A 26,982-nucleotide genomic window follows, 5' to 3' on the forward strand; every position below is an offset into this window, starting at 1 on the left:
CTGCACCCCCAGTCTTGCTTCAGAATATCCCTTGCTCTGGGGGTTTTGTGCTGGCTGCCCCAAGCCTAAGTGGCTGAAGTGCACAACCCTTTTCTCACCTATTAGCCACCGTGTCCCTGCAGACCACAGAGCACAGACTTCTTGCATAGAGCTCCCATCAGAGTCATAACGGGAAGCCTAATTAATTAGCATGAATATTTCTAATGATGTTACGCACACTGCACATACACCCAGAACCTTCTTGCCCTGGACATTTTTCCTATTGATCTATGTCTCGGTTACTGGGCAGACTGTGCACTGGGTTGTGCCATCCATCTATAGCACCAAGTACATTGGGGAAATTAGCTGTAACCTAAAGAAACATCTTCTAGCACTGGTATGGCTGCAGGTGTACGTGGGAAAATGATAGAACCAGCAGTATTTATATCTAATACATTGGCAAGGGCTACCGTGCAATGTAAAACTAATGACTGAGGCCAGCTACCCCAGTTATTACGTGCTGAAATGTTACAGCTACTAAAACTGCCATAGTACTGCTTGATCATTGCTCAGAGTAAGTGCAAAATGCCAATAATAGAAGACTTGTCAAGATAACATCTCCTAATAGTCTCGTGATTAGTCATGTTTAGAGTCCTATTCTGGGGCTTTCCAAGACAGCCCTCTACTTCCATGTTTTTCAAAGCGTGCTATTAGTGTAGCCATAGATACAAATTGGATGCATATTTATAGCCTCCATCACTGGTGACTTTCTATACTACCATCTAATTGCTCCTTGGCACTTGCACACCTATTAATAATGCAATGCAATTCAGCATTAGTGAAAACACTGCAGTTTTGCTGGCTAACTGAGATCCTCATTTAATCTCTGTCACTGTTACAGGGTGAGCTGTGCTTTAGACCCCTTCCTGTCCCTTTTGCAGGCACTCTTCAGGTGGCAGGCCTGGTCTCCTTCAAGGATGGAACCAAGCAGTTCAAGAGTCTTTAGGCTATTTCCCAACCATGTTAATACAACAGACCCAATGGATTTTGGCGTGCATAAGCCCTTTCACTCCAAGGAACTGTGACAAGAAGCTGATTAAAGTTACTGAAAAACAGCATCTTCAAAACAGTAAAAACTTTGTTTACCCAAGGTTACATAGCAATCGGAGACAAGTATTAAAACTATGAAGACCTCTATGCCTGGGTCATGCCTGCACTATATTCATGCCTTGCCTGTGTTGGGTAAATTCTACTGAGCCGAGCCTTCCATATGCCTGGGCTGGAAGTGATAGAGAATGCCCTGTAGCATCGTCTTGCTTTCTTTGTCAGAGACTTCTCCCTAGACAATGCTGCACAGATGCACCCTTTGTGCCTAGGCCAGGATCTTTAGATGATCACAAAGGTCTCTTCTAACCTTAGAACCTATGAAATTTTATAATGTATCCCCTAGGTTTGGGGAGACTAAATCAGGCTATCCTGGATAGAGCCAGACAGGGACATTCCCCAATTAATTGTATCCCCATTGTTTCCTCAAGGACCCTTGGTATTCTTTCTAGCTGTCATAACTGTAGTCCCAGATTTGGACCTTAGCGTCCAAAATATGGGGGTTAGCATGAAAACCTCCAAGCTTAGTTACCAGCTTGGACCTGGTACTTGCTGCCACCACCCAAAAAATTAGAGTGTTTTGGGGCACTCTAGTCCCCCTGAAAAACCTTCCCTGGGGACCCCAAGACCCAAATCCCTTAAGTCTCACAACAAAGGGAAATAATCCTTTTTCCCTTCCCCCCTCCAGGTGCTCCTGGAGAGATACACAGACACAAGCTCTGTGACTCCAAACAGAGTGACTCCCCCTCTCCGTTCCCAGTCCTGGAAACAAAAGCACTTTCCTCTTCACCCAGAGGGAATGCAAAATCAGGCTAGCAAATCCAACACACACAGATCTCCCTCTGACTCCTTCCTCCCACCAATTCCCTGGTGAGTACAGACTCAACTTCCCTGAAGTTTCCCAGTAAAGAAAACTCCAACAGGTCTTAAAAGAAACCTTTATATAAAAAAGAAAGAAAATACATAAAAATGTCTCTCTGTATTAAGGTAACAAATACAGGGTCAATTTCTTAAAAGAATATTGAATAAACAGCCTTATTAAAAAAGAATACAAATCAAAGCACTCCAGCACTTATATTCATGCAAATACCAAAGAAAAGAAACCATATAACTTACTATCTGATCTCTTTGTCCTTACACTTAGAAACAGAAGATTAGAAAGCAGAAACTACTTCTCCAAAGCTCAGAGAAAGCAGGCAGACAGACAAAAGACCTCAGACACAAAATTCCCTCCACCCAAAGTTGAAAAAATCCGGTTTCCTGATTGGTCCTCTGGTCAGGTGCTTCAGGTGAAAGAGACATTAACCCTTAGCTATCTGTTTATGACACTAGCTGTACTTTATTTTATTGTTCATAGTTTCATTTCCTGTTTGTGCCCCCATCCGCAACCCAACATCCCCCTCTGATACAATTCGTTGCAGTCAAGCAGGATAATAAGCAGATAAACTGAAATGCATTTGTTGTTCATACAAAATAGAGCTTCATTCTCCACAATGTACAACTAACAATATGAAACAAATAGTTTAATGGCAATAAATGACAATCATTGAATGTTAAACTAGCTACACTTTGCCGATACCTGCAAGTCACTAAGTGTATGAGTCTATGGATTAAACCTCAATGTGGTGTAAATTTCATTTTGCGGGACATTAAGAACTAGGCAAGACTCTCACTACATTTCCTGCCTTTCATTTCGTCAAAGCAAACAAATCTAACATGCAACATTAGTGGTTAGTAGTTTGACATAAAGTCTTTCATCACAGCAGCTACACCAATCCAGAATTGTTGCAGTCACATGGCCTGCCAATCAAAACTCTAAGTAATTAATTGACTCCACCCACAAATAAATAGGGATATGAGTCCCCCTTTATTGGGAATAACAATGTACAGCCACACTTGCATCTACACTCTTACAATAACTGTAATCACAGCATATTTCTTATGACTAAAACATATTTAAGTGCATTCAAGTCCAGCAGCAGTTGTGGGCCTTGCAGCAAAAATCCTGTGGACATGGCTCTAAAAAGCCAAATTTCAGCCAGCAAGACTGATTTGAGAATTAATTGGTGTACAAATCATAGCAGAGAAACCTACCGTGTAGACACAACTGCTCTACAAGCCAGGGACCTGATATATCATTGCCTTTTGCTGTATGTAGTCACTTAAACACATGCCAAGTAGGTGGAAAAACCCAACCATTTTGACTGGGTATCAGTTCACATTCTCTTTCCATTGCTGTCAATTACTACACAAGGGACAAGACAATGGGAATTGAAGAAACCATGGTGAGTTTTATCTACCTGGAATAGCACTACTGAGAAACGCGTGTGTGATGGAATGCATGTACCCTTGCTAACTTACATGTGTGCAGTGGAGGTAGAACTGGAGGAAAATACAGCCCCTGCCTCAATTAGAGGGGTAAGAGTAAAAAGACTTCTCATAGGAAAGGTATGATTTAGTTTGGAGAAAGATGGTTCCATTGACAAGCTGGAGCTGAAGGCCCCAGTCAGTACCACCAAAAGGAACTTAAAGTTTTGGACCAAAACAAGCCATAAGATACAGTTAAGGGAGGTGACCCCACTTAGAGATCAAAGTAAATGCAGTAAAGATCTGATTGTTACTGTTTGTTTGGGTTAGAAGGAACCAAGGATTTTATTTTGACTTTTGAATAAAACTTTTTGGGACGCAGCAAAATTGGTTAGTAAACAACGTAATAGGAACATAAAAAAAAGCCCGGTTTAACCTCTTAAATATATTTCTAGTAAGTCACTTTAATTATTACATATGTTGTTTTGGATAGTCATAATTTCAGGCATCCGATAACAGTGACGTGTGCACACTTTTGTAACAACAGTTCTACTAGTTACAGCTTGGAAATGTCTGCTTTGCTCTTCCAACCTGTGGTCTCCAAAGTCCTCTTAAAATTGCTCAATTTAAGGCATTCCTGGAGAATGATCTTTTGTCACCAATATAGATTATGGGACCAATATTTTTAATGACACACTGATTTTTTCTGCCCCAGACCTGGAAAAAAGCCCAAAGCAATTATTAGAACTACAATATTATGGCTGCCTCATAAATACAGACACCAAGCATAAACAAAGCAAGTACAACCATAAGACAGCAGATGTTCTGGGATGAGGGGTTGTTCCCAGCATGTGATGGTAATTCATATGGCAAATATGCACATGTTTTGAACTGCAGTGCCTCTTTTTTCCCCCGCAGGAGAAACAAGGAAAACACACTGTCCAGAAAATCCTGGTATCAGGTTCAGAAAAATCAGGAAAATGTATTGAAATAGATGTTGTACATCATGTGTGCTATGTCAATATCCTGTGGAAATAATTATGCTTGAAACATGTCAGAAAACCTGCAGGAGGGGGGAGAAACTAATACAGAATTAACTGAAACACATGATGCTGTTCCAGAATTCCTGGCACACCCCAGCAGAGCGTTGCTAAGACTGACTGCAGCCAAAACCTACAAGTGAAGCAAGGACTGCCTGACCCAAGCTGGAAATGATGATGGGCCAAAGGTATTTGTTGAGGCATTTGTATTACTGTTGTGCTTAGGGCCCTGGTCCATGACCCATTGTCCTAACTGCTGTCTAAACACAGAACAAAAAGATGGTTCCAGCCCCAAAGAATTTATAATTAAGTATGGAAAGAGACAACAGGTGGACACAGACAGATAGACCAGGGCATACAAGAAAACAATGAGACAATATTAAATAGCATGATAGTGGTGCCAGCACACTAGCAGCCTAACTGTTGTCAAGTTTTTTGTAGGCATCCCAGAAAAGGGGAGTTTGGGGGAGGGTTTGAAGGATGATAATGAGGTAGTTTTGCAGACGAGCTCCTTCTAAACGTGAAGGGTTGCCTGGATGAAAGCGTGAAGGTGTTTGACAATTTAACAAGTGGGCACTGGAGGCTGGCACAATGGTCCGCTCAGAGGCAGTGGGCAACATCTTGATAGTGAATGAGAGATGATAGTAGGGCGGGGATATGCCGTGAAGGGCCTTGAAAGGGAAAACAAGTAGCTTATGTTTGATGTGGTAGAGATGGGGAGCTAGTGTGGGAATGCAAAGTACGGATCACATGGTCACAGCAACAGGCTGGAAAGATGGTGTTTGTAGCAGCATGCCGAATGGGTGTGAGCAGGGCAAGATTGCATTTGTCAAGGCCAAAGAGAAGGATGTTGCAGTAATTAAGACATGACCTGATGAGCGCCTGGATGGGAATTTTGGCTGTGTCGCTTGATAAGAGAGACCGTGTCTTAGAGATATTATGCAGAAAATATCTGTAAGATTTAGACATAGTCTGGATGTGAGCACAGAGACAGATCTGAGTCAAAGATGAAACTCAAATTATGTGCTTGCATGACTGGCAGGATGGTGGTGTCCACAATGATCAAGAAAGGAGATAGTAGGGAGGACTTTAGAAGGAGGGAGAGATTAGGAGCTGTCTTTTTAGCCATGTTGATCTTGAGCCAACAGCTAGATGTCCACAAGGAGATGTCAGGGAAAGAGGCTGAGATTTTTGGTTAAGACAAAAGACAGATCTGGAGTAGAGGGTAGAGCTATAAGCTTCCAACATAGAAATGGTAGCTGAATATGTGTTTGTGGAAGAGATTACTCAGAGATAAGGTGGAGAAGGGGACCAGGGACAGAGCCCTGTGGAACTCCTGCAGAAAGTTGGAGGGCACATGAGGAGGATCCTTCAAGGGACACTTTAAAGAAGCAGTTAGAGAGGTAGGAGGAAAACCAGAAGAGGTTGTGAAGAAATATACCCTCTGCTGTGAAATTGAAGCAAAGCAGCAAAACACAGTATTAGAAAGGATGTCAGGCTAACAAAGTCTGCTTAACAAAATGATTTTTAATCAAAACAAATGAATTATAAATAACAATAAATCTTTGAACAAATTCACGGAGGTGGAGCTCTGAATCCCCACCTGTGCTACTGGCTTGAAACACTGTTAAAATGAAGAAACAGCTACAGCTCTGTGACCAAGAAAATGGGAGCAAACTCTACATTATGGTAGCTGCAGAAATAAAGAACTTCCCAAGGGATTTGATGGAAAAGATGCAGCCACTGTCATTGGATACATACAGTATCCACACACCAAGGAGAAAAGGGGAAACAAAAAATGCAAAGACTCAATCTGGGTAACTGAGAGATTGTGGAAGAAATAAACAGTGCGCTTGATTCTCATTTGAACTTGGGTCCCTTAGCACCACTCTGGAAGTGTAATGCGGCTTTAAAGTGGGCATGAATTACACTTATGAACACTTTAAGGCCCCCCTACTCTGCCAGCATAAACAAGAACAGGCCTGATGTTTCTACATGCTTACTGTAGCCTACCATTGCTAATTACAATGTATAATTGGGATACCATGTGTGTTTTGTGGTTCTCGAGTTCTGTCATTTATCATAGTATTACTACATTTTAGCTCTAAAATCATGGTTAAATAATTCAGTGTCTGTGATGAGTGTCCAATAAGAACTCAATAAGCCTCACTTGTATTATTGTTTTCATGGACTACTGTAAGCAACACATGGCACGTTTCAGGGCAAGTAACAGTATTGCATGACCAAGATTTCTGGTTCTGTTTTTTCCTTTAAAGAATTCATATTGATAGGAACTTTGGGGCCATTGCAGGATAAGTAATGCTTATCAAAGACTATTGGAAGAATAAGCCCTGTTTGATATAATATCTACACATGTGCATGCTAAGCTGACTACATAGAACCATGCAGCTCTTGTAATTGTGACGGCAAACTATGAATACTGTGAACAGTATGCAACATATTAATCAAAAGGTAATAGAAATAGCAACTATGTGCTACATTGGGTGACTAGTGGTACATTATTAAACTCAGTAAACATTACTACTGATATGTTTCTGACTTCTGCTCCACAGTGCGTGAAATATTAGTGCTCTCTTAAATATGTGAGTACAGAATCAAAATCAAAGTAAACACAGAGCAGTGTTATTGCCTTGAGATACTGTGATCTACATTCTATGGTCAACATTTTCATAAATGGATACAGTACTTACAACCAGTGACCTAAGTAAGGGCTGCCCCTGTTGGTCTCCTGGAGAATCGCACCCATAACTGTGAGTGTGTGAAATATATCCACTTGGTTGTAACTTGAATATTTGCTTTTGGTTTTAAGGAATTGTTATAAAAATTAGGCTTTGGAAATAGTCACAAATTGTCTATTTGTGGATTAATGTATGTGGTATAACCCCCCCCACCACTGGAGAGGTAACATTTCAGAACACCTGTTTGAAATATGATCTGATGTTCTGTTTATAAAGCTGCTCTTTTACGTTCTAAGTTTTATGACTATGCCATGAAGAATTTTAATGTACTGCTCTCTCTTTGAAAAATTGGAATAAATTGTACACCAGTAATCAGTGCAAAGGGAGTACTATTCATGATATTGCTACAGTGGGTGACTTTCTGCATACTGTAAACTATTTTTCTAATACTCTATTTAAAATTTTAAAATTAAATATGTGTATCTCTGACATTAACAAAGCAAACCATACATTGATGGGACCAGATTCTCAGCTCATGGAAGTCAGTGTAGCTCCACTGGGATCTGGCCAATGTTATTTTTAGATGCTTCCAGGTAGCCCATATTAATGTATAATAGCTGCACATATTTGATATAGAAATTATATCATAAGCATGACTCTCAGATGATCACTGTACCAAATCTCGTTAATGTTAGGATATTTCATGTTGTGTTCCTAGTGTATCCAACCACATGCTACAGCTAGGTTGACCAGATGTCCTGATTTTATAGGGATAGTCCTGATTTTTGGGTCTTTTTCTTATGTAGGCTCCTATTACCCCCAACCCCCTTTTCTGATTTTTCACACTTGCTGTCTAGTCACCCTAGCTACAGCCTTTAATACCATTTACTGCACTAGAACCTCAAAGTTAGGGACATCTCTGGAACTGAGGTTGTCCGTAACTCTGAACAAAGCACAGTTCGGGCTCCAGATCCAGCATCTGATAATCCAGGCCAGGTTTCAGCCGCAGCTGCGCTCCCTACTAAGTGCCAGCATGAGTTTTCAAGCTTATCCCCCACCTGGGGTGGGTGTGTGAATGAAAACAGCAAGTCTCTCTCCCAGAACAGGGAGGGTAAAAAACAACAGGTCTGGGCAGAGGGGGGTTGAAAGTGGCGTAGATCCCAGCGCTGCTCCTGCCTCTTGCTGGAAGTGGCTGCCCTGCACGTGGGGACAGGCAAACCAGATGTGCCTACCTTTAAGCTGCAATACAGGCACAGTACAGTATTTGCTTTTGTCTCACGTTGGTGTTCGTATCTTTGAGCTTCTTCTGTACTAAAAACAAGCAACCATTGTCTATCTTGATATAAGTGTGTGCTCCACATCAGATACAAATTAAGTGGCCTTGGTTGAGAAAATATATGATGGATGTTGCACATTTGCAAGGAAATACTTTTGATAGTGTAATGATAGCAACATAAGTTCACTAGACACCCGTTTCTTTATAAGCTGAGACGTTTATAGCTGATGAGATTAATAATATTGCTACCTCATTCTTACTTCTCACAATTTTTTGTCCATTAGAGACTTACTGGAAACAGGCTGTTTATTATTTAGACACCAATTATGTGACCTAAATTGCTGTTTCCAGAATATGTTAGCACTATTCCTTCAGGCATCAATGGGTAGAAAATTAAGTAGCTAGCAGAAACGTCAACAACTAGCTGCTGAATATATTTGAGGCAAGAAAAATCTTAGCACTGTGAGCTGTTTTAATATGCTTGTATTTTATCAGTTATGGCAGTCTGCAGTTACATGTGCATTGCATAGAACTTCTAAACTTTGGTTGCTTCAATCACCAAAGAGGTTCCTTCCTGACATAGATAGCAAATTTCATTTATACTTTATTTATACATTTCATTTAGACATTTATATTATATTTATACTTGGCTGATGAACAAAAATGTATCCAGAGCCATCCCTTAGGTATGGCAAATTGGGATGACTGCTCCAGGCCCCATGCTTTGCGGGTCCCTGTGCTTCAGTGTGCATGTGTCATGCAGGGACCTAGGCCAGCTGGGAGGTGCCTGGGAAGGCTAACAGGGGGCCTGGCACTGGGAAGCACACATTGTATTTCTTTTTTGCCTGCCACCGCACCAGCATCATAGAATATCAGTGTTGGAAGGGACCTCAGGAGATCATCTAGTCCAACCCCCTGCTCAAAGCAGGACCAATCTCCAAACAGATTTTTGCCCTAGATCCCTAAATGGCCCCTTAAGGATTGAACTCACAACCCTGGGTTTAGTAGACCAATGCTCAAACTACTGAGCTATCCATCCCCCTGCCGGCACATGCCAGTGCCAGGCTGACCCCATCCATTGCCCTTCCACCCCGGAACCCTCCCTTTTCTGGAACCCCCTAGCACAGGAAGCCTCCTTGCCTCTAGCACAGGTGCCACTGTGTGACTCTCCATCATCCCCCGCCCCCCACCCAGCACTGGTGTCCCCTCTCCACACCAGATTTCACCTCTATAAAAAATGTTAAGAGCCCATATAGGCTGATTTGTCCCAGGCCCTGTACCCTCCCTAGGGACAATCCTGAATGTACCCCTTCCTGATTATTCTTTCACTGCATGACACAAGGCTGAGCAAGGGTTGTGCAGTTCCCAAAAGTATAGTATTAGGTGACCATAGTGCATTTGTAGAAAGAGATGGTGACCTACAACATATTTATAGATATTGCAGTGTTTGTACGATAAAGATGAAAGACCCCCATAAAGGGAAAGAAATATGAGCAATGGCACCTTATCTCCTTTACAGACTAGTTATCTCTTTATTTTTTGTTTTTTTAGATACAATTTCACATTCTGTAGCTGCCACTATTTGAATGATGCTTTCTTTGTCCTTTGGCACAGTATACCTAATGAACGAACTTTCTACAAGTTACAATGAGTAACTAAAGGTGTTCTTCATATCTGCACTTGCTCTGGACACCTGAGACATTCATAGGTTGATTTAATACACATCAGCAGTACGTTCTGTACACAAAACATTTTTGACTCAGATGCATGGTGAGTGGTGGTCATACTGAAATGGCAGTGCTGCGTGCATATGATTTCTTTGCACACTTGGAATGTCTACGCCAGATTGATGTGAGCATCAATAGTAATAAGACATGGTTGGTTTAGGGATGGATAAAACTTGAACAGGAAATGCTTATGTGGAGGTAGAAAATCATGCAAAGCCCATTGTAATGAAAGGGAGTCTTTCCATTGATTTCAATGGGATTTATGTCAGTCCCGTAATCCATACACATATTTAGCAAGACTGGAAGAGCTACTTTTCAAATATGGAATTAGTTGGCACATTATAGCCTGAACCACTGTACAGATATCCTGAAAAAATGTGCCCTCTTGGCATGTGGCTCCTTATAATATGTACAACATACATATAGTCAGGGAGGAAGTGCTACAGATACTCACTCCTGAGCAGTACACATCTATTTGTGCCTCAGATGCAAGGTCTCTCAGTAGTTTGGGGAAGTAGCTATGTCTTAGGGCTTGTCTACATTTACTGAGGGATTGACGAGCAGTGATCGATGCATTGGTGGTCAATTTAGCTGGTCTAGTGAAGATCTGCTAAATCGACTGCAGATCACTCTCCCGTCAACTCCTGTACTCCACTGGATCGAGATGAGTAGGGGAAGTTGACGGGAGAGCATCTCCCATCAACATCACGTAGTGTGGACCCCACGGTAAGTAATCTAAACTATGTCCATTTAAGTTACACTATTCACGTAACTCAAATTGCATAGTTTAGATTGAATTTCCCTGATTGTGTAGACAAGGCCTTAATCTGTGTCACAATCATACTTGTACTTGAGTTGTCGAATCACTCAAAGGTTTTTCCAAAATGGGGTTTGGGACGTAGATGTTCTCTTTTTCCCAATGTTCCTGTGAATCAATGTCAAAATAATACTTGTAGGGGAATTGTGGAGGAAGGAACACAAGGGGAAATGCTGAGCTATATCTTCCAAGAGGTTGAACAATAAATGTGGTTCAGCTGCAAGTCACTAATAGTTGTGATAATGCGACTTCTGCAGCCTTATAAATGGCATTTGCATGCATGATTGTCACAGGTGACTCACGCAATGTTCTACAACCCTACATGATTTTGAAGTATTTAGTTACAGCAAGCAAAGAAGCTTGGAAGATACAATTAGCAGAGATTGTAGCTATATCAATAATGGCTTTGGCTGAAAAGCTAGAGGGTGTTCAGAGCCAAAGTATCCATTTGGAAAAGCAGACTGTGGGTAATATGGAGATGATAAGAGAGCTTGATGGTTATTCAGTCTATTTTTACTTATAATGACTGAGCAATGTTAACTTGCTCTGCACAGGTTGGAGGTCATGACTGTTGGAATGTTCCATTTTGTTTGAGTACATCCTGTAGTTTTGAAAAGACTCAGTGATCAGTGAAGAATGGTCAGCCAAGCAAGCACACATGATTTGTAGCTACTTCAGTGGCTACGTATTTACACAGCTTTCAAATAGTAAATTTTATATTTGCTGTATTATGTGATTTCACTAGTAGTCAAACGCAGTATCTGTGCCCACATTCTTACTGTGAGTTTCCACCCACATATTCAACTGATCTATCCTACTGCACATATATGTGTCAGAGAAAATAAAAGTTGCACAGTTCTTTCATTGTTAGCCCTGTTAAAAATACATATTGGTAATTACAGCACAGGCACATTTTGTCAGCTTCTTTTTTGACTAATGTTCAATGAGCTAGTAGTTAAGCATCCCAAGCTGTTTTTTAAACACAAAGTACAACTATATTACTTTTTATTAAGAAAGGTATCAGCCAGCACTGTTAATGGGGTGGAGGAGGAAGGGAGATGTACAGCAGCATTACCTTGTGATTGTTTTCCGACATTCATTTTATAGTGCAAGCACTTCAGCTTTCAAGTGTTCATGAATATTTTGCAGCAGCATGTGGTACTCAGCAATACTATGCCCCACTATGGGAGACCATTTAATGGTTGAACTCCTTGATTTGCATAGAGGGGCTGTGAAGCTATTTCTGTTGGTATATGTGACTTTATCCTTAATAGTAGGTTTTCTACATAACTCACCATGTTTTATCTTAAGGGTGGTAAGTGAAGATATATACCTAAAATTGTTTGAAACCCGTCTAGACTGCTGTACAACTCTATCAAGAATCCAGTTCAGTTCTACCTGCTTTCTAATATACCATTTTTCTCAACAATGCATGACTAAACATAGTTTTTGAGACATTTTCAAGACTCACAATATCATAACCAGGCTGATGGGCTTAGGGTGCATCCAAACACTGAGAATGACCTGAGCAGCAAAACCATTCAAGTCGCTTGTGCTCAAAAGGACAGCCAGATATAAAAGTATTAAAGGCCAACTCATAGAGATTAGTCCTCTTATTTCCCTAGGCACTTTATCTTTCTCTCTTGGGCTCCAGGGGGTTATGAGTGAACTTCATGGTTGCAGAAAAAGCGACAGTTGGCTCTCAGGTCTTTGGACACTGGACTCCAACTGGTTGCATGTGGGAAAAGAGAGAGTATATCTTTGGTGTCGCTCTGGTGAGGGTAAATACATAAAAGCCTGCCAATTCTTGCCTGAAATACTCTACCATGTTAGCGGGCAATGATCCTGCAGGGAAAGGGATTGCTGGTTCACTGAGATACTTCATAACACCTCACATATCTAAGGGAGTCAGGAGCTGGTCTCCAAGAAGAGAGGAGGATCTACAGTTTGTGCAGAGTAGTACTGAGGTTGGACCTGAAGGTTTGAACTGAATGCTGTTATCTAAGGTTGAAATTTTTAAAGAAGGCTAAGGGAGTTGGGCATTTAATTCCCTTAAGATCTTTTGAAAATCCCAGCCTAATTGTTTATTTCTTTGTTAATGAGCCAACTCCCTGGAAGGAGGTGGATTTTTACTCTACGCAGTGTGTGAATTTTGTTTTAGAGCAGGTTGGAAAAGGCATCTCCCCACAAACTCTTCAATGTAAATATTATTATGTCTTTTAACAGATTGGGAAACCGGGGCAAAGAGATATTGAAATAGTGTGTTCAAGATCACATGGCAAAGGAGATGAAGAGCCTGGTTCAAAACCCAAATATTCCAAAGGAATGTCTTAATAATTTGACTATGCTTTCAAATACCAAGCTGGTACCTACCAGATGATGATGTTGTACATGCTTATGGTCTGAGTACATTGAGGGGATTGACCAGAGTTCATAGATAAGAAAGTGGCAATCTCAGAATCAGAAACATACAAACAGAAAATATGACTATTGAACATTCAGTCTGCTTAGCTTGGCCTTTACCTACAGTTACTCTTTCTGTGGAACTCAGTTTCAGTCATACTATTTTCTGTAGGTGTTCTTGAGCAGATGACAATCATTTAAACCAACAGTATATCTAGTTGTGTTTCCTCGTGGGTTTTGCTGTGTCCACACAATCAAATACTTGCACCTCAAAGCCCCAAATGAGATCAAGATCCCATAGTGCTAGGCACTGTGCAAACCTATAGCCAGAGCCAGTCTCTTAGCTTAATCAGTCCCAGACCCTAAACCGGCAAAACAGACAAAGGGTAGAAGAAGCAATAGAGGCAGAGAGAGGTGAAGTGTCCCTGATCACACAGCAACTCAATGGCAGAGCTGGGAACAGCTCACTGATCTCCTTGAATCTTAGTCCATTGCCCAATCCTCTGGAGCACAAAGGGATCTACCTTCATATTACTGTCTGGTAGCCTTGCATTTTGTTATTTTAAATTTATGTAAGGGGTACAGAGAGCCTTGGGTAGAGCCTGGAGCCTTTTGTGCCTTTGTATAAGTCTAAAGAAATACAATATGGATAAGCTCTGTGAGCTCATACTTCTAAAAATCTTCTAAAAATAACTCATATTTCATTATTCTGACATATGATTTTTCAGTCTTCAGAAAAACCTGATATTTCCTGATTATTGTAAAAAAGAAAAGTTAGTACATAATACACTTATATTTAAGGAAGAACCATACAGCTACCAACTAATTAACCTGATGTCTCTTCTGGGCAATGTATTTGAGCATAGTAAAGGAGTAAAGCACATGAGTATAATGTATATGAACATTTGGAACAGACCTTAGGTCTCATAACCAGCTAATGTAGATTTATTTGGTTATGCCAAGTAAATCTAATAACCTTCTTCGGCACAGTCACTGAAGTCTGGACTCTGTAACCTTTATTCACATTGAGTCGTACTAAATAATGGAAATAGTCTAATTGAAGTCAATAGGATTAGTCACATGATTCAGTACTGATCTTATGGAATCTGGCCTTGAGTTAGTAGGGACAAAGAAGGCAGTATGTTTGATTTCAGCAAGTTGTCTAATGCTTCATAATTTTTAATGTATAATCAAATCAGACTGTGATATGTAATTGTTCTTCGCCTTACAAGAAATAGGATTCAGGTAGTTAATTAGCACTAACTGCTTTTGATTTATCACTTGACAGAGAGAACAAGGATGGTGGTTCATGCATTAAGATGCACAGTCAGCCCCATCTTCTGCAGGCCTGATCTAATTCCCACTGAAGTCAATGGAAGTTTTTTCCATTGACTTCAGTGAGGGGCTGGATCAGGCTCCATGTGCAAAAGGCTGCTGTGGAATGTTGGAGGGCTGAATAGGAGGGGGTAATGAAAAGACAAATCCACTTAAAGTTTCTTTACATGTCATTTGAATATCTCTCTCTCTGGGTCTCAGACTCTATTGCAATGTTGTGATGCCTGAAATGCGGAAGATGCAGGAGAATGTTTAAACCCAAAACAAAACCAAAAAATGGATTTAGAATATCATTTTACCCCAAAAGGACCTAAATTTGAGGTCTAAATAAACCTGTAGGCACTTAAAAATTATTTATTTATGTGTCTATAGTCTTAGAGAGGAGTATCTTTAAAAAATAATTTTAAAAGTTAAAAATAATTCTCTTCATTCCATGAATTCATCTCTAAAAATATACAGTTACTTGTCCAAGAGTTTTTAATGTAGTTGATATGTCAGTTTCCCCTATAGAGCAAGTTAGAAATTAAGGGCCCAGGAATGCTTCTCTTGTAATCAATGGCAAAACTCCCACTGACTTTAAGGGGAGCAGGCTGGGCTGCCGGGGGGGGGGGGGGGCAAGTGGGGCAATTTGCCCCAGGCGCTGCAGGGGCCCTGTGAGCCCTGGCCCGACGGCAGTCTGGGTCTTCGGCTGGCATTTTGGCAGCGGGGGACCCTTTAGTGCTGCTGAAGACACAGAGCGACTGGCCCCCCGCCTCTGAAATGCTGCCGAAGACCCGGACTGCTGCTGGGTGAGTACAAGCGCTGCAGCTCCCCTGCTTTGCCCCAGGCCCCCTGAATCCTCTGGGTGGCCCTGGGAGAAGGATCTGCTCCTAAATGCAAATATCACCCAGTTATCCCTGCATTGAGTCCAGTAACTTGTGTTTGACTAACCTACATCTTCCAGAAAGACATCCAGGTCATGATTTGAAGACTTTAAGAGATACAGAATCTACCACTTCTCTTAGTAGTTTGCACCAATGTTTAATCATGCTCATTGTTAAACATTAGTGCTTTATTTCTAATTTGAATTTGTCTGGCTTCAGCTTTTAGCCATTGGATCTCGTTATGCCTTTCTCTGCAAGACTACAGAGTGTTTTAGTACCCCATATTTTCTACCTATGAAAGTGTTTAAACACCTTTCAATCTTCTTTGTGATAAGCTAAATAGATTGAGTTCTTTAAGTCTCTCATGGTAAATCTCCAGCCCTTAAAACATTTTTGTGGCTCTTTTCTGAACCCTCTCCAGTTTTTCAACATCCTTTTTAAAACATGGGGACCAGAACTGTACGCAGTATACCAATATCAGCTTCACCAATACCATATCTTGGGGTAAAATCACCTCTCTACTTCTTCTCACTATTCCCCTGTTTATACATCCAATAATTATATTTAGCCCCTTTTTGCCACACATCACACTAGGAACTCACGTTGAGCTGTCTTATTGCTTTCCAGGATACAGTCCCCCATTCTGTAGATATGGCCTACATTTGTTATTCCTAGATAACTTTGCATTTGGTCATATTAAAATGCAGTTTTTTTGAATGAACCCAGCTTATCCTACAATCCAAATTGCTCTATATGACTGCCCTGTCCTCATCATTATCTATTTTTCTACCAATCCTTTTTATCAGCAGTGATTTTATATTTCCTTCTAGATCATTGATGAAAATGTTGAATAGTGTCAGGCCTAGTACTGATCCCTGCAGAACCTCACTAGAAACCCCTATTCAATGATGATTCCCAACTGAAAACAACCTTCTGAGATCTATCAGTTAGCCAGTTCTTAATTCATTTAATGGGTGCTTTATTGATATTATACAGTATTATTTTTAATCAGAATGTTGCATGATACTAAGTCAAAAATCTAAGTATATTACATGTATGCTGCTACCTTTACCAGCAGTAACCTCATCAAGACATGTTGACTGGCATTAATTATATTCCTAACTTTTAATTCTTTTTTAGATGAATCCTATATAAGATTTTCCATTATTTTTCCTGGGAATGATGTTTGGCTAACTGACCTACAGTTCCTCAGCTCACCTCACTTGCCCATTTTGAATATTGGCACAAACTTAGCATGCTTCCAGTCTTCTGTAATTTCCCTGATATTCCAAGATTTATTAAAAATTAACATTAGTGGGCCACAGATCTCCTGATCCAGCTCTTTTGGGACTTTTGGTTCAAATTATTTATGTCTGCTGATTTTAAAATGTTTATCACTAGTAGATGTTGTTCAACATACTTGTTGGTTACTAATGGACTGGAAAGTACTTCATCATCCTCATATGATATGAGTACATCATCCTGCTTCTTTCCAAATACAAAACAGAAATATTTATTTAATACTTCTGCCTTTTCTATAGCATTATTAAAAATGTTACCATCTCCATCTAGTGACAGACCTATACTGATGGTAGGATTTCTTTCATTTAAAAAAAAAAACTTATTTTCCTTAGTCCTGCCAGTCATGGATTTTTCCATGATGGCTGTAGCTTCCCTCATCAATTTTCTACACTTCATAACTTCCAATGTATATCAATAGCTATCTATTTCCCATTTTTTCTATTTGTGATATATATATATTTTTTATTCTAATTGCTGCCTCCAATTCACCACTGAATTAGGGTGAGCTTTTATATAAAAAGTTGTCCTCTTTCTTGATTGTGGAATCATGACTTTTTGGCCATCTAACAAACTCTTCTTAAAGAACTCCCAATTTTTATTTACATTTTTTCTGTCTAAATTTTTCCTCACAATCAATTTTGGGAAATTAAATCTTTTGAATCACTAAGTATGCATATTACCAATTGGGGCTGTCCTCTCATTGCCAACACTGAATGTAAACAGGTCACAATCACTGGTCCTTAGGCAACCAGCAACTTCCAGTTCAGTAACTAATTCATTTCTATCCATCATAATTCAGGTACAAAATAATTACCCCATGTTGTGTGCAATAGCTTTTTGTGTTGCAAAATTCTCTCTATATTTCTAGAATGTCTGATAATGTTTTGCTACTGACTGCATGAGTTCTCCAGCATATATCTCCTAAACTGAAGTCCCCCAGAATAACGTTTTCTTTCCATACATTACAGACACATGCTTAAGGAGTGACTTATCCTATTCTATAATTTAATTCAATAGTCTGTAACGGACACGCACTTTATTAGTTAGCACATTGAACCATATCAGTTTAAAATGCTTTGGTTCCGAGTTATCAGTAACTCTAAAACAGGAAACAGCATTAAAGTAGGGTGCCACCATTCCACCTCTTAACGCATTCTATCCTTAGTACCGGGTTTACAATGGTTGCAATGCTGCCTTGGTGCCGGGCCCACGCTCAGTAGGGGCCCCACCCCCACTTGGCCTCTTCCCCCTGAGACCCTGCCCGCCACTTATTCCTCTCTCCCCCCCTCCATCCCACTGATCACTCCTCTCAGTCCCTCCAACCCACCCACCACTCGCTCCTCTCTGCTCCCTCCCCTCTACCTGCTGCTTGCTCCTCTCTGTCCCCCCCCATGCCTGCATGCCAGCCACTGGCTCCTTTCTCCCCTCCTGCTACTCCCCCACGAGCAGTGGGAGGAGCCTCAAGGGGAGAGGCTGCGCAGGGGTGGTGCTTCAGGCAGAGCATGGGCAGGGCCTCGGGGCATAACATGGGCAAAGTGGGGCCTCGGTCCAGGTGCCGGGGCCCCCAAAAGTCATCTGACCTTGTCTATCCTTCCTAAACAGGTGATAACCAGTGATTTTAACACTGCTGATGGGCTATAGAACTTTTTGTCTATAGTTAGAATCTAGTCCAGTTCATTAAGCTGAAAGTTTTTCCATCTGTGACATTATCTGATTAAACTATGACCTTGTAGATCATTGTTGCTACCACTGTTATATAATTGCAACAAATCTTGTACAAAATGTGGCATGTAAGATGTCTATGGAAAGGTTATGATTCGCTGAATATGATTATGCTATTTGTATGCATGTAACTCTCACCTTTCTTTCTTTGTATAAATAAATCTTTAGATTTTAGATACTAAAGGATTGGCAACAGCATGATTATTGGGTAATATCTGAGTTATATATTGACCTAGGTTTGTGGCTCGTCCTTTGGGGTCAGAAGAAACTTTTGTTCAATTAAACTGGTTTTAAATAACCACTCTTCATTAAGTTCACAGTTTTTGGTGGTGATACAAGGACTGGAATGCCTAAGGAAACTGCTGTTCTGATTTCTTGTTAACCAGTGTGGTGAAACAGAAGTTGACTTTTGTTGCTTGTTTGGTATATGTTATGGGAAAATAACCACCAGTTTTTGAGTGTGTCCGCCTTATTTCTCAGCAGTTTTTCCTGAATTTGGTATTCTCAGTTGTGACCCACCGAGGCACAGTTACACTATCTAATGGGTGTTTGGTACCCACCATGTCAGAGGAGTTTCGTGGATCTCAATAACAGCTCTAACATCACAAAATCACCACTGCACTTTGCATGGACTGTCAGACTCAGCAGTGAGACTTAAAAATTGCACTGTCATGAATTACTCCTATTACCCCTGAAGGAAGTTCCCCATCAGAGGAAGTTTCCCGTCAGATCAAGACTGTGTCCCATTGGCATGGCAGGGTGTATGGGAAGCATGCCTTTCACGAGCACTAAATCATGTTTTTTCCCCCCTAAGCTGAAGTTCATAGTTTTTGCCTATTTACAAATCTCTCTCATTATTGTCACACATGGAGTTGCACAAAACTTGGCAGCTATATGAAGTTCTCAATCTGTCTTTAACATATGCTTCTCCAAACACTGTCTTCAACTACTTAGAGAAGCCTCCTTAAATATATTGACATTAGGAAAAAAATCTCCAGAGGAATTCCTGTAATCTCTGCAAATTCATGCCTCTTTCTGAATTGTTGTTGACTTTATATTGATGAGGAAGTGAAACGGGAGGGAAGGAGAGTGATTTCCTACTTTATTCTACTTTTTGTTGTCATGCACAAACAGTGGTTGATACTATGGCTTGGTAATTATGGAAATTTAGAAGTATATACAAAGTTGCTGCTGTTAGGCACTTGGTTTCAGTATTTTCTTTAACCAGTGATTCCCTGGTTATTAAACCATATACTTTCAGAGAGAGGAAATCATGCTTTGCATCAGTTGTTGCAGGAAACAACTGTAGCACCCAAAAGTATGCTAGGTTCTTCATAGAACAAAGAAAAAAGACACAGGGCCTTATTCTTTGCAGACTTTTATAACATACCTTAACCCAGTGTGGTTCTTTATTCCTCAATAGTTTGTGAGGTTCAGGAATCTGCTACTGGATCTTGATTCCTAGTTAAGGGCCCTTGTCCTTTAGTGTAAACCACGTGGATTCAAGTGTTTACCTTCAGTGGACTTGGGTTCAGTCCCTGCAGGTGACTTCACCAGGGGTATTGACATCCCTACATCTTATTTAGCCATTTACACCTATGGGTAAGAAACTATACAATTAGAATTAAAGCACTTTGTATTTGCCTGCACAGGTGCAAATGAGAGTATAAGGCAATGGAGACTCTGGCACACTGTTGCTGCCATAAAGACCATGCAGTCTAATTTTAGACATGGACTACTGTGCAGTTAACAAAGAATTGGGAAAAGGGGATGAGGGCTATGGCAATATAGTAGCATGATTTCTCATTCATGGAATGTGCTCACTTTGGAGGCAATGTCTTCTGCATGAATGTCACAGACCAGAAGCTGCTTTCATTTGTTTTTTAAACAAAATAATTAGCTTATGGTAAATGGCACTTGTTTATATTTTGGCATGTTCAATTAGATTCAGTCCATGGGAAAAACATTGTGCAACATCAAAAGTACACACATTTTGTAACTAAAAATAAGGATTTCATACATGGACATTGCAAGATTCCTCACTATGGTTTGCTAGCTACAAATCTACCTTGAAGCAGAACTAAACTGGCTCACCCTTCTTACTCCTACCCCTAACACATATACTATCCAAGAAATCTGCTCTAAACCTAATCAAACTACTAGACTAAGACCATCAAGTAAATGTTTGACCAAGGAGTAAATAAACTCTTCCATTAACTATGTACTGAAAAATCTGTCTTGAAACTGAATTGCAAAGGACCAGAGTGAGTAAGGTCTCTGGGACTAAGGATTTTGACTACCCTGTAGACACAGTAGAGTACACAGCCCTTTAATAATGCACAGTTTAAGGATCCTCCAATCCTGTTGAATTTTGGGAATCCACGGAGGCATTTTCACTCTACTCTGCTCCTAAGCCTCCCACTTCTTCCTGGTAGAATAGCTCAATCAAGGGCTGTGCTGTCATTCCCTCCCTACTGCAGCCCAGCCCTCCCCGGGTGTCTTCCCGCTATCCTCTTCTCTGAGGATTCTAGAAACTACAGAGGGGAGTTAATGCTGCAAGAAACATCATTTAACTCCCACGCGGATTTTAACTGGGAAGTCTGCCAGGTTGCTAAGGGAGCATGCTGCACAAAGCATCTGCTCCCTGACTCCATCCCCCTCTGCCCTTAGTAAATTCACTTACATCCCATGGAAGTCCATATGCAGTTTGCCATGGTAGAGTATGCTGAACAAGTTTTGCTACCCCCTCGTCTTAATTAACTTTGGGCCCCTTGTGTTTATTTTCTTGTTCTTTTGCTTATTCAGCACAGTAGAGAGAAGCATCTGATCCAAGAAAACTAATGTAAATGCAAAAACCTACAGTATGTTTCTGCAACACTAAAGGTGCACATTTAAATGCACACAGGTCAGACTATGAAAAGTTTAAGCTTTGCATAATAAAATTAACTTACATTGACATTGTTATATTACGTTTTTATTAGGTTGACTATTAAATATTTACTTTAATATGTAGTTGGCTAAATTCTGCCCTCAGATATGCAGCTGCAACTTTTATTAATTTTTAATAAGATATGCAAGTACAATTTACATTAATTTTGATGGGAGTTGTATGAACATATAGAATGTGTCACTATATGCTATTACTGTTACACTCCTCTGCTCTATTACACGAGGAAATATACACATACACAAAGGTACAGCGAAAACAACCAGATTATTAACATTTTATATAAGATATGTAAAATAGTCTTATTCTTAGGTTTAATAGTTAACAAGTGCTTTAAAATTGTGATTTTATTATATTATTTATTATAACAAGATAGACTTCTTTGACTTTGTGAACAAATTCAGAGTATTGGGTCCTGTAGGTGTAGATACATTTTTAACTGGATTAACTGTTTATGTCCATTTGAGTAGGAGATTTATGAGTACAGATTGGATGATGTCTCTTTGTAGATTCATTTCTTTTTCCAGTTTGTGGTATGTAGTTTGAATTTCCAAGTACATTTTTTCCGAGGTAACAGTACTACTGTATCCATTACACAGAGTACCATCGGTATAGACTGCCTAAATGCATCTCTTCCTGCTGGTTGGTACTGACTGTTTCGTTGACAGCTGGAATCACTGGAATTACTTCTAAAAATTCTGAGGTACCTGATTCTTCTCTCACACTAGTGTAAATTATGAGTGAGTCCTTTGAAATAAATGGAATTATGTCAGCATAAATCAGGAGTGAATGAAAATCAGACCCTGAAAGTCCACTAGAAGGGAGTTGATCACTTGGATGGAGAGTCTCCACAGATTTATGTTTCCTGTCATATAGCCCTTATGCCCTTGTACATACAGTTCAGCTACTTCCATGGTGCTTGACGTCAGCTGGGTCAGATATTTCATTGCCATTACACTGATTTATACCGATTGAGGATTTTGTCTGGTATCTTAATCTCGTCCTGGTCACCAGAAATAAATCTTACTATGTACAGTTGAAAAGCCCCCTTAAACCACAAAACTAAGCCACCCATTCATTAAACTTGAGATAGAATAATGTCTTCTCAAATCCCTTCACCAATATCTTCTGAAGATTTTTATATGGTTATATTGATAAGCTATCACTTCCAAGGTCTAATTACTTCCATTATTCAATGTTATACATATAAGTAAGATCAATGCTCAGTGTTGCATCCTCAGTGGGGTGTGTGCAGATACTGCTGACACAGAACCTTAAAATGACCATCAAGGTGTTGTGGTCAGTAACCAAGGTACATTTTCAGCTATATAGTTGTGGAATTTTCATACACCAAAAATTATGGATGGAGACTCTTTTTCTTTGTACATGATTCTTCTACTTTTGGAGTCAAAGCCAACCAGTCTCTCCTTATTTTCCTCATAAGCGATACCACAGTGCCTTTTCCATATGGATTGCAAGCTAAATTAAGACTGTGTGCCTTAATGCACAAATACATTTCTGCTGAATAGCTGCTATCTTCTCCTATTAAAAGTACCATTTGATCATCCCCCAAATTTGTCACTCTTTAGCTAATCATGTAAAGGTGAAACTAATTGATTTTAAATGTATGCTTTCCCCATGCCAACATTTTTTACTTCTGTCCGTTTTTCTTCCTTTTATTTTACGTGGGATCACTGTAGGAATATTTTATACATTAGGGTTTTTGCAAAAACATTTGGTTTTGCTATGTCATACATTTGCCCTATTTGTTGACCATCTCTACTGCTTAATCATATTTCAAAAGTGAACTGGAAAGTAAAATCTTTAGTCCTAAGCTCACAATTTGCAAATCATTACTTTAAAGACTGAATGCAGTCAGAAACTTTTTCTCCTAGTTTCAACAGGGAAATAAGTAAGCACTAACAATTTAAGCTAAGCTGTTTATTAATGCCTGGTTGAGTTCCCATGTAACTTGTTTCATTATGTGATGCTGCTAAATGTAAGTAACCCAAAACCTTAGTTCCTGTTGCTCATAGGCACATACTTGTTTTTATTCAGCCACATCACTAACACACAGTGCCCTAGCACCATCAGGTAGAAATCAGCAAGTGTCTGTTTGCTCTGTCATGGGGTTGAGGGTGCATTCCAGACCAGTAAGAACTTGTGTCACCTACTCCGTAACCCTGAGTAGTTCACACTGCAGAGCGCTACAATAGCAAAGCAATATGAGGCACCCAGGTTTCCTACTGTAGCTCTCTGCGTGGGTTGCTTACAGTCCTCAACAAACATGCAGGTCACACCAAGTCTGTGTGCTTTGCAGTCAGCCTTGGTTCAGCAACTCTGATTCCAGCAACCTGTCCACTGATGGATGCCAAAGACAGTTTCTGTCTTTGCTTTTATCTTCTAAAGTTCAATAACTTTGTTCCAAGAGGCAAGATGACCTTATGCTTTTTTCCCCCTTCCTTTGGGTTTCCCATCCCCCCTGTATGTAAATAGGGCTTCCATTGTTTTGATTCCACCATACTTAATTTACCTTGGAGACAGGTAAATAGTTGCCTTCTCTCCTGTCTGAAAGAGAACTTGTTTCTCCCTGTTTGGTGACAGACCTGAAAACACATAATTAAGTATCCATATTTCCTTACATAATATTAATACATAAATTTCATGATATTAGTCACCAGTGTGACATTAGCTTTCAGAAAAGACCTCACTCTAAACACTTTTATAATACAGCAATATACAGAATCAGTTGATTCTATTGCTTATCATTTAAGGTTCAGCAGACGCAGGTTCACTGTGTCTTTGTAGATCAGTAAACCTTTGAAATGTAGTCTTTGAAAAGTAAAATCCAGATCAAGCTTCTCTCTTCTGCTGGGTGTAGATGCCAGGCTGTCTAATCCCCTACTTGTTATCTTTGCTTACCTAATATGTAAAAATGGACCTTGATTGTCTTTGCCTGATGAGCTGGTCAGAGAAGCAAACACATTCCTTTGTCTAGGGCAGACCTGTTCACTAACTTCCTGACATGCCTGGTTTAAACACACTTTAATAATTTTTCAGGATATATTCATAACTCTTAATAGACACCATGTACATATATCCCACAAGAATATTCATGAACAGCGAATTACTAGTTTTCAAATGATACCTCACAATGAATATTGTGTACAGATTATTACAGCAGTGTGTAGAGTGTAAATATGAGGTGCTCAGGGTCACATCCACATCATTGTCAACTTTTGTATCACATTGTACAGTCAGAATTTTGGGCTTGGGGTGGAGCCTGGTTCAGAGACCCAGTGAGGGAGGGGTCTCCAAGTACAGGCTCCCTCTGGAATGTTTACTCTATTTTTAGCCACATAGTGTGGCTAACACAGGCTTTGAAACAGGCTCTGTGAGGTTGTTTTTTCTTCCTCTTTTTGCTAGGTAGAGGTACCCACAGTTTTTGCTAACTATTCTGGGTAGTATGCATGTATTTCCTGTATTAAGTAGTACTACAAGACTTACCACTAGAGGGACATTCAAATATGTAGTACATAACACAAAGAAAAGGTGGAGAAAAAACATTGCAACACCTGCTGTGTCACTGAGTTGTGCAATTGTGTTTTTTTCTCCACAGAGAAATTCTTTAAAGGACTCTACTTATTTGTATTGCAGTAGTAGTATCTAGGAGCGCACAATAGACAGGACCCCACTATTCTATCCACTTTACAAACCCATTAAAGCTTGCTTCTGCAGTAAAGCACTTAAAATCTAAATATAAAACAAAACAGCAGGTGCATATAGCAGCTGGAAGGAGCACTAAGAAACAGTTAGATAATATGGGTCAGCACAATAGGCAGTGGTTTCAGCATATCAGCTGCTTATCTGTTTTCAAGATTGTTTTAGGTATGACAGTAAAGACATTTTAAGGGGGAATTTGAAGGAAAAAACAAGATGTCTTCGTAGATGTTTAAAAGATGCTCCATGCATGAGGAAACTCAGAATTTGTGTTTTCCAGAAAATCAGCTTATAACAGTATTTTAGTGTAGTTAAAGCACTACTTCTTGGCTATAACCTACCCATATTACTGTTAAATCCTAAGGTTGGCAACTCTGGGTATCCAGTGGCATACTGAAGTTATTTCTATTGTATCTGCAACTGATGGACAACAAGCTTTAACAGTTAAAAGATGTGGCCCAGATAGAAAGAAAATTAACAGAAATATATCATTACATAAAAATATCATGGAGGAATGAGACACCAGGATAAGGGTCAGCAATTATGAAGGTCACCACAGTATGAGCTGATTTTTCTAGGAAGTTTTTATTGCCAAAGACGGTTCCTGAGTCAGTGGATATGTAGCCATCAAGATTCTGCATTAATCTTTTCCAAATCATTTTCTGCTTTTGTGCTATTCTAAAGGATTTAGGCATTATTCTGCAGCATTTTAAATTTATATTTGCCTGCAATTTATTTCACTGAACATCTTGCCATCTGGCTGGTATTTTAAGAGCTCACTTTTCATTTGGAAACAGAAAAGAACACAAGATTGGAAATAAAACAAATTTTCCTTATTGTTCAGTGGACATATTATTCTTGCAAAAATTGAAACCCTAGCCTAGGTGCTGGAACTAGGGGACTGGTTTGAAGTGGTTTCCATCATATTCAGAGTTTACAGTTTGGCTCACTAGCTCCCAGCACCCCTAAATGCTGGACGGTTGAAGCAATTGAAAGTGATGGTCTCAGCAGTGATGTGATTCCTTAGCCCAGCCCCTTCCTCTGCTGTGGCTCACAGATGGGTGACAGAGCAGGTGTTATAGTGAGAAAGACACAGCCAGTGGGCGGGCATTGCTCATGTTCCTCTTCCAGATCAGGCAGGTGCGTTGTGGGCGCTGATCCAGGTCTGGCCTTGTCGCCGTCACACAGGCGCGCGGCCAAGGGGCACTTCGCTAATGACCAGCCCCCCCCCGGCTAGTCCTGTTACTGCCCCGCAGGTTTCCTCCAGCCTCCCCGCGCCGCGGCCCCGCTGCAGTCAGGCCCGGCCCGAGACACCTGGGCCGTCGCCCCCCTTCGCCGCTGTTACAGGAGCGGGGGGGGGGGGGCCGCTACAACTGCCCCCGCAGGAGCTCGCTCATCCTCCTCCGGCAGCCGGGCCCCCGGGGAGCGGCATCGCCTCAGCCCGGCGCTGCGGGTACGAGCGCGAGGCGGCCCCGCTCCCCTGCCGGGCCCACCCCCAGACCGCGCGGCGACCGTTAACCCGCTGGCCTGAAGCAGGGCAGCGCACCCAACTCCCTGCCGCGCAGCGGGACGGCTCCGTGAGGCGGGCGCTAAGCTCGCGCACGCAAGCGCGGCTGGGCGGGTTCCCGAGAAAACGGCTCCTTCTTTTGGCGCCCGCTTCTGGATGACGTCACCGCCTCACGGCCGCGCGAGCCTTGCAGTCACCGCGGCGCGCGAGCGCCAGCCCCCAGTCTCGCACAGC

General features: G+C 40.8%; 1 long non-coding RNA gene across 1 annotated transcript; it reads right to left on the bottom strand.

Annotated features, from left to right (window-relative positions):
• Nucleotides 1-26,271, bottom strand: LOC115646687. The gene is made up of 4 exons (XR_003999102.1): nt 26,205-26,271; nt 2,148-2,154; nt 2,047-2,056; nt 1-13 (listed from the first exon to the last, which is right to left on the bottom strand). It is a non-coding gene; the product is annotated as an uncharacterized LOC115646687 (long non-coding RNA).
• Nucleotides 26,272-26,982: the final 711 nt, after the last annotated feature.

This window comes from Gopherus evgoodei, chromosome 2 (genome assembly GCF_007399415.2).
Source record: "Gopherus evgoodei ecotype Sinaloan lineage chromosome 2, rGopEvg1_v1.p, whole genome shotgun sequence".
NCBI lineage: Eukaryota > Metazoa > Chordata > Testudines > Testudinidae > Gopherus > Gopherus evgoodei.